This window comes from Tupaia chinensis, unplaced genomic scaffold (assembly GCF_000334495.1).
Source record: "Tupaia chinensis unplaced genomic scaffold, TupChi_1.0 Scaffold147351_1, whole genome shotgun sequence".
In the NCBI taxonomy this organism is placed as follows: domain Eukaryota; kingdom Metazoa; phylum Chordata; class Mammalia; order Scandentia; family Tupaiidae; genus Tupaia; species Tupaia belangeri.
This window is the reverse complement of record NW_006207202.1, coordinates 340,949-349,855: the sequence shown is the minus strand read 5'-3', so window position 1 is coordinate 349,855 and position 8,907 is coordinate 340,949. Positions and strand designations below refer to the sequence as shown.

The window sequence follows — 8,907 nt, the reverse complement described above, 5'->3', positions numbered from 1 at the left end:
ACTCGCGCGGAGGCCGGCGCCCCTGCCCCTGGAGCTGGGAGGGAGCGGAGGGAGGGAGGGCGCGAGGCTCCGAGGCACCGCCCCGGCTCTCGTGCAGGTGGCATCTTCAGCCCCGCCCCAGCCCCACTACCACCTCCTGCCTCCACCGGTATGCAGCCCCTCGCCCCTTGTTTGAGCATCTGGCAGTCAATTCAGGTGATGTTAGAGCCAGTTTGCCTGTTGTACGGATGGGCAGACTGAGGCCCGAGTGAATTCCGACTTTCCGGAGGACGCATGGGAGGCCAGTGGCAGAGTGGGTTTGGAGGAACTCCTGGCCCACTCTTCTGGAAACCAGGGCACTGAGAGGATGGAAGTTTTAGCCTTCAGTCTGACCTTGTCCTTTATTCCGGACCCAGACTTGGACCACCTAGCGTCATCGATCGATCCTTACCCCGGGGCTGTCAGGGTGCAAAGGACAGGGGTGTATATATATACCCAGTGTGTGCTTAGTTCCTTTCCACTTCCTCCTCACAGCCTGGGAGGGAGGTGATTTCCTACTTTATGGAGCGGGGCGGCGGTGCTGCGGGCTGTGTTGTAAGTTAACGGCAGAGTCGATTCTACACCTCAGGGTTTCATTCAGCCCCCCAGCCAGGCGGGCTTTGTCAGCTACACCTTGTCCGGGTGCGCGCTTCTGGCAGTGTCCACCTTCAGCCTCCTTTGCCTTGGCCTCAGCAGTTGCCCAGTTCCCCTGTTGCTGCCTCAGGGAGACTCCATCCCCTTTTTAAACTCCATGCCTCATAGCCAGGAGTCCCATTTCCTACCGGCTCACCCAAGGTTCTGCCTCCTGGCTTGTTCAGTTCGGTGATTTTCATCCCTACAGCTGGAGGTGGTGGTGACAGAGGGACTTGGGAAGGAAAAACTCTTTTCTTTGACCGTTGTCCAAAGCTGCATCCCTGTACAGACTGAGAAGTGTTGGGGTGAAATACTGGATGCTGAAGTGAGTGAGCGTTCTTGGTGGTCATAATGGCCAAGTTAGTTTTTTGTAGATTATCTTAGAACTCGGGCATGTTGTGGCCACTTTGCTGGTAACAATAGCTCTGATTTCCATGTGCTGTGCACTGTCTAGGGTCTTTCTGAATGTACTGAATTCCGAGAACACTTCAAGAGGGCGGTGATCTATTTTATAGATGATGTCCAGGAGCCACAGAGATGTTAGGTAACATGACTAGTGTCACATAGCCAGTAAGTGGTGAATGGGAGTTTCTAACATGTTGACATGGTCTCATCTCAGAGCTAATGGGTTTTAATTGTGATATTGTTTCTCAGATTCCTTAGTTCCCTAAATTTGCTGGTCCTTAAGGATTATCTGTGATGTTTGTTAAAAATACAGAGACCCACTGCTGGAGATTTTTTTCTGTGATAACTGTCTGTAGGGAGACCTAAGATGATTTTTTAATTTTTTTTGAGAGGTTTTCGCTATAGGGCGCGTGTGCTCGCCAGACAGAGAGAGACAGAGAGACAGAAAGCGAGAAATCACCCCCCAGGGGGGACAGTGCCACCGCAGTCCCGTCTCCATTCTCCTCTCGGGATCTTGGGCACACACACACACACGCCCGGCGTGAGTTCTAAGCCACTGGGTCCAGGATGCGAACCGCGGTCGACTACGTGGGAATCCAGCAACATAGCTATTATGCTAACTGCTGGTTCTCCTAAGATGATTTTTTATTTATTTCTTTTAGTTTGTTATGAGATGGGAGGGGAGGGAGTGAGAAATCACCCTCCTGAGTAGGATGGCTAAGCAGTCTCTTCATCATTCTCCTGAGAATATTGGGAGCTCCTGCACATGTGCATACACACACGCTGTGATTTTCAAGCTACTAAGTCCAGGACTTGAACACGCAGTTTGCTGTGTGGGATCTAGCTAGATGCCTTAGCCTCCATACCACCTGCTGGCCAAAATCTTTTATTATTTTTAGTTTTAGTGTTTGTTATAGGGTACATGCACTCACCAGAGAGACAGACAGACCAGGGTTGATGAGAGGATGAAAGTGAGGAATCACCCACCAGGATGGAAGGCCCTGCAGCAATACCTTCTCCATTTTCCTCTTGGGATTTTGGGCATGCACGCACACACGCCCAGTGTGTTTTTTCCAGCAGCTGGGTCCAGGACTTGAACTGCGCAGCTGGCTGTATGGGATCCAGCTGTTCCCAACCACCACCACCAGCTGACCCAAGAATCTGTTTTTAGCAAGTGCATTGGGTGATTCTTACTGTAAGACAAGTTCAGGAAGTACTGTCTTAAGAGCTTTGTAGATTTTCTGGGCACTAGTAGCTTGGAAGTGAGATTATAACCACGGATTCTAGTTTTCTTTTTACATATTGCTTTGAAATTTGCTAATTTACTGTTGGAAGGACACTGGCATACCTAGCCATGTGAGTCATTTCTGAACAGTGTTGGCCAATAATAGTAGGGATTTTCCAAACTCGACATAATCAGGTCATTGAAGACCTTGCTGTAATCCAGTTGGATCTCTGTTGTGAGGAAATTCTGTTAGATGTCTCCTCACAGGATCTGGGTTTTACAGAAAGTTTGGTTAGTTCCTGGGTGTTGCCCCATGACAGAGGGCTCTCAAGTGGCAATATCTCCAAGGTTTTGCTAGCTTCATAGGCCTGTTTACTGCCGAGGTGCCCCCCCCCCCACTTTATTTCTCCCCTCTTTATCTGCTTTCACTGGTTTAGGTGAAAGACTGAGTCAGTATCAGACAGGTTTATCCTGATTTAGCTGGGGCTGACAGGTGGGGCCCTTGAGGGTTAGGATGGGCTAGGGAGGAGAGTCTTAACCACGAACTTCAGAAACTTAGGCCAGGTAGGCCTAGCATCGAAGACCTGTACTTTTAATACTTTTAGTCAGAAGTTTCAATGTCCCTCTCTCAACAACTGATAGACTAGTACAGAGGAAAAGTCAGTTTGAAGTACAGGTACGTAACAGGCCACCCAGTGACAGTAGAATACACAATCGTCTCAAGTGCTCACAGAACATTTGCCAAGAGAAACCATATCTTGGACCACAAAATGAGTCTCACCAAATTTAAAACAATTCAAACCATACTGAGTATGTCCTTTGTTTACAAAGAAAGTAAATTAGAAATCAGTGTTTACTGGCAGGAGAATAAAGTTATACTGTAATGCTGAGCTTTTACTACTTGTAATTCTGCCTGAAGAAGGACCCGGTTAATCAGCAATAGGATGAAAAATATTTGATTGTGTATTCTGCTGTCACCGGGTGACTTGTTTTGTAAACTTCAAGTTGGTGCAAATGTTCTGTGGGCTTGCTTTTTCTCTGTACTACTCTATCAGTTGTTGAGAGAAGGCATTCAAACTTCTAACTATACTTGGGGATTTGTCCATTCCTCCTTGTAGTTTTTTTTAAAAAGAGTTATTTTATTTAATAATTTATTTATTTACTTAAATTTGACCAGAGAGGGAGGGGGAGGGGGGAGGGAGAGAGAGACACAGAGAGAGAGAGAGAAAGTGAGAAAGTAAGCTGCTAGGTCCGGGACTCGAACCACAGTTGGCCACATGGGAGTCTAGTGCCCTTAACCACCACTCCACTTGCAGGCCCCCCCACCTCCTTGTAGTTTTTGTTTTTTTTTTGAGAGGATTTTGCTATAGGGCACGTGCGCTCTCCGGAAAGACAGAGACAGAGAGACAGAAAGCGAGAAATCACCCCTACCCCCCCCACCGCCCATGGCCATGCCACAATCCCTTCTCCTCCATTCTCCTCTCAGGATCTTGGGCACGCACGCACACGCTCCCGGTGTGAGTTTAACCGGTCTGGGATTCGAACTGCAGTCGACTACATGGGAGTTCAGCAATATAGCCATTATGCCAACTGCTGGTCCCGACCTCTTGTAGTTTTATCACTTTTTGTTTCATGTGTTTCAAAGCTAGGTTATTAAGTGCATAAACATTTATAAGTATTTTTTTTGATGAATTGACCTCCTTTATTATGAAATGACTTTTGTCATCCCTGGAATTGTTCTTTGCTCTAATATCTACTTTATGTGATATTAATATAATCCATCCAGCCTTTTAAAAATGAGTGCTAACAGTTGATACCTGGGATATAAAAAACTGCCACAACTCAAGAGCAACGGAAAATCCAATTCAGAAATGAACAAAAGACTTGAATGAATATTTCTCCAAAGAACACATATGAAAATAATGCAAAACATGTGAAAAGATGCTCAACAACATTAGTAATTAGGGAAATGCAAATCAAAGCCACAGTGAGGGGCCAGCAGGTGGTCTGGTGATTGGGGTGCTGGACTTTCATGTGGCTGACTATGGTTTGAGTCCTGGGCCTGATGGATTACTTTCTCACTCTCTCTCTAGTGAGCACATGTGCCCTATAGCAAAAAAAAAAACAAAAAAATTCCAGGGATGATAAAAGTCATTTCATGATAAAGGAGGTCAATTTATCAAAGAAATCACCCCCCCACAGGGGAGGATGGCCAGACCACAGTCCCTTCTCCCTTTTCCTCCTGGCATTTTGGGCATGCATGCACATGCACCTGTTGTGATTTTTAAGCCATCGGTTCTATGACTCAAACTGTGGTTGGCCATGTGGGAGTCCAGTAATATAACCACTATGCCATCTGCTGGTCCTCAAAATAAGTTATTTATTTATTTATTTATTTGAGAGATTTTTGCTATAGGACACGTGTGCTCAACAGACACATGCCCAGCCTGTTTCAAGCCTTTGGGCCTAGGACTTGAACCACGGTTGGCCATGTGGGAGTCCATTGATGCAACTATTACACCACTTGCTAGTCCCTGAAATACATAATTGTTAAAAAACCCACAGTGAGGTGCCACTTCATACCCATTAGGATGGCTAGTACAGGAAAAAAAAAAATAGAAAATAAGTGTTGGAGAGGATGTGGGAAAAGTGAAGCTCTTGGGCATTTTTGGCGGCAATGTAGAGTGGTGTAGCCACTGTGGAAAATAGTATGGCACTTCCTCAAAAAATTAAGTGTATTGATGTGTGACCCAGCAGTTCCACTTCTGTGTGTATACCTCAAATTGGAGTAGGGGCTTGAACAGATATTTGTACAACTATGGTCATACTGGCATTATTTACAATAGTCAGAAGATGGGAGCCACCCAAGTGTCAGTGACAGATGAGTGGATAAACAAAATGTGGTATATACTTTAGATACTGAGTATTTTAATATTGAATATTACTCAAGTATATACCAGCCTTAAAAAGGAAAGAAAATTTGACACATGCTACAGCACATGTCAGCTTATATGTATACATTATGCTAAAGAAACAAGCCAGTCACAAATACAGTGTGACTCCTCTTATTACGAAGTTATTAGAGTAGTCAAGTTCACTGGGACAGAAAGTATTGATAGAAAGGTGTTTGTCATGGGGTGGGGCAGGAGATGATGGGGAGCTAGTGTTTAGTGTGTATGGAGTTTCAGTTTGGGGTAGTAAGAAAGCTCTGGAGGCCCTGCTGTGATAACACACACTCGTAAGGCACTGCTGCTCTGTAGGCTGAGTAGGCTGTGTAGACAACACATGACAGGCCAAGATTTGATTCTCAGCCTGTTCTAAACGCCAGGTGTGGTTAGCGCCTGTAGTCTCAGCTACTCCAGAGGCGAAGACAGGAGGATCATGAGGGATAAGATTTTTCTTTCAAGGAAAGAAAAAAGTTCTGGCATAGGAATGATTGTTCAACAAAGTAAATGCACTTAATGCCAAAGAATATATTAAAAACGCGTTAAAATAGTTTCATGTTGTATTTTATCGCACTTAAAAATTGATTAATGTTTTTTTTAAAGAATTATTTATTTAATTTGTTTATTAATTTATTTTCATTTGACCAGACACACACACACACACACACACACACACACACACAGAAAGAGAGAAAGTGAGAAAGCAAGCCACAGGTCCAGAACTGAAACTGTGGTTGGCCATGTGGGGGTGTCCAGTGCCTTAACCACCATACCTCCTGCTGGCTCCAAAATTTCGGTATTTAAAAAAAAAATCCTTTTACTTTTAAACTGTCTTTATATTTAAGGTGAAGTTTTTTTTAATAGACAGCATATAGGTGAGTGCTGCTTTTTAAATTAGTTTTGTAATGTCTGCCTTTTAATTGGGATGTTTAGAGTGTTTACATTTAATGTGATTGTTATGGCTGGGTAATACCATCTCTCTGTTCTCAATCTATTCTATGTTCTTTGTTGCTGTTCCCTTATTTTCCTGATTTCTTTGGGAATGAATAGTTTTTATGATTCCATTTTGTTTCCTTTTTTTGTTGGCTTTTAGGTGTTACTTTTCCTTTTTAGCAGTTGCTTTGCACCTTTAACCTATCACGCTCTGTCTTCAAGTGATATTATTCTGTTACTTACAGTTTAAGAACCTTGCAGAAGTATACTTTCATTTTCTGTCTGGGCTTAGTATTGTTGTCACACATTTTACGTCTACATATGTTATAAATCCCACAACACATTGCTTTAAACAGTCAGTTACCTTGTAAGGAGATTAAAGAGAAAAGAAATGCTGTTTTATGTTTACTCATTTGTTTATCGTTTCTGGTGCTCTTCATTTCCCCATGTAGATCCAGATTTCAATCTTGTTTCATGTTCTGACTTGAGAGCTTCCTTTAATATTTCTTGTAGTACTAGTCTGTTGGGGACGAATTCTTCCAGCTTTTGTATGTTTAAAGAAATCTTTATTTTGGCTTTATTTTTGAATGATATTTTCCCTGAGCATAGAATACTAGGTTGACTGTTTTTCTTCCAGTACTGTGAAGTTATAGTTCAAGTGTCTTCTGCCTGCATTGCTTCATGGGAGTCATCTACTCTTATTTTTTGCTTTTCTGTTTGTAATCAGTCTTTCTCTCTGCCAGCAGCTTTTTTTTTTTTTTTTAATTACTCTGTTTAAACAGTTTAATTAGGATGTGCTTTGGTGTAGTTCTCTTTTTTTAGGGGGGAGGGGAGAGGTTTTTTGTTGTAGGGTGCTTGCGCTCACTTGAAAGAGACAGGCAGGGAGGAATCACCCTCCAGGGGGGATGACCGTGTCACAATCCCTTCTCCATTCTCCCCTTGGGATCTTGGGTATGCATGCACACGTGCCTGGTGTGAGTTTAAGCCACTGGGTCTGGGACTCGAACCATGGTCAACTACCTGGGAGTCCAGTGACATAGCTATTATGCCAACTGCTGGTCCCAGTGTAGTTTTCTTTATGTTTCTTTGCATAGGTTAATGGAGTGTTTTGGATCTGTGGGTTTATAGCTTTAAACCTGGGCCTCCCATGCGGCCTCAGCCACTGTGCAGCAGTACCCTGCTGCTTGGGCTACTGTGGCCAGGCCCCATTCCGTATACTGTCACTGCAGACATCGTAGTCTTCGTTTCTAGGAGTTTGATCTGGGTCTTTTTATATCATCTATGTTTTTACTTGATTAATCTTTATTTCTTGAACATATGGAGTTGGTCGTAGTAATCGTTTGAAAGGCCTTGTGTGCTAATTCTGTTATCTATATAATTTCCGGTCTATTTCTTTTGATTGTTTTCCTCATTACGGGTCATATTTTCTTGCTTCTTTGTATGTTCAATAATTTTTGATCACATGTCAGATGTTTTGAATTTTGCTTATTGGGTGCTGGAAATTTTTATATTTTTGTAAATATTTTTGGCATTGTTTTGGGACACTGGTAAGTTACTTGGAAATAGTCTGATTCTTTAAAGGCTGTTCTTTGGTTTCATTAGCTGGGATCAAACAGCCATTTAAGACCAGGGCTAGTTTTTTCCCCATTACTAAGTCAGTACCATCAGTTTTCTACTGTTGTAGGGAACTAACGTCCTGTGAATTACAAGCTTTTTCCACTGTGGCCGATGCAGACAAACTATTCCTGGCTCAATTTGAGGTCCAAGGATTATTCCCTCTCACCCTGATCAGGACGGAGGGGGACCTGCTGCAGGTTTGCAGGGCTCTCTCTTTAACTCTCTCATCCCTGGTACTTTGTTCTGGCTGCAATGGCCTCTCTGGATCCCTGAATCCCTCTCCATAGCCCCATGTGCCATGACTTGGAAATTCTCTAGGCTGTAAATAGGGACAATTTAGAGCGTACCTTGTTCTCCCACTCAGGGTTCACTCTTCCAGGTGGCCTGATGTTTGGTATTTGAAAACTCTTGTTCCATTTGTTTTGTCTGACTTTGACCTTTTAGTTGTTTGGGGTGGGAGAAGAATTCTGGTCTTTGTTCCTCCATGTTGGTCAAAAGTGGAAGTCCCTGCCCAGTAAGCACCCATTGGGTGCCTCCTCTGTTCTCAGGTGCTCGGATGCAGAAATGAAATGAAGAAATAAAGCACAGGCTGTGTCTCCTGAGGAGGGCTCACTCCTAAATAATAAAAGCCATGCGGTATTTGCAGAGTACCATGGGAGGTGGGGTGGAGGAAGGAGCAGGGAAAGCTTCCCGGAGGTACAGACATCTGAGGGGCCAGCAGGCGATTTCTAGATGGAGAAGGTGGAGGGAAGGGCATTCTGGGTGGAGGAAGCAGCATGAGCGAAGGCAGCCTGGTAAGTGCTGGAGCTCCGAGGGCAGGACCCTGGTCTTACTGATCTCAGGATTTATAGATAACTGGAAATTTCTATGCTTTTTGTTCTGGGAATAGAAGGTAGAACAGAAAGAGCTGGGGTGAGTTGACCTGCCCGCGAAGTAATGGAGGGAGATGGAGCTAGAAGGGGAGGTTTGGGGTGAGCTGACACAGGGCCTTGGAGGACAGGCCAAGGAGCACAAGATTTGGAATAATATAAGCTCAAAGCCGCCAGAGCTCTGATGGACTCTTCTCTGGAGGTTGCTGGGTGTGTAGAAGAGGGCTGGAGAGCGCTGGCTCTGTCAGAGGCAGGGGGGGGG

At 44.2% G+C, this 8,907-nt stretch overlaps 1 protein-coding gene across 4 annotated transcripts in view; it reads left to right on the top strand.

The window, feature by feature from the left end:
- Nucleotides 1-8,907, top strand: part of VPS37C (VPS37C subunit of ESCRT-I) — a 36,294-nt gene that overhangs the window by 6,009 nt on the left and 21,378 nt on the right. Inside the window, exon 1 of one of the 4 annotated variants that reach the window (XM_027768733.1) lies at nt 99-148. The exons of 2 other annotated variants lie outside the window; for them this stretch is intronic. The gene's annotated coding sequence lies outside the window, so the exon portion shown is untranslated. Of the gene's footprint in view, nt 1-98; nt 149-878; nt 977-8,907 lie in introns of those variants that run through there. One more of the 4 variants, XM_027768732.1, reaches the window with a different exon arrangement.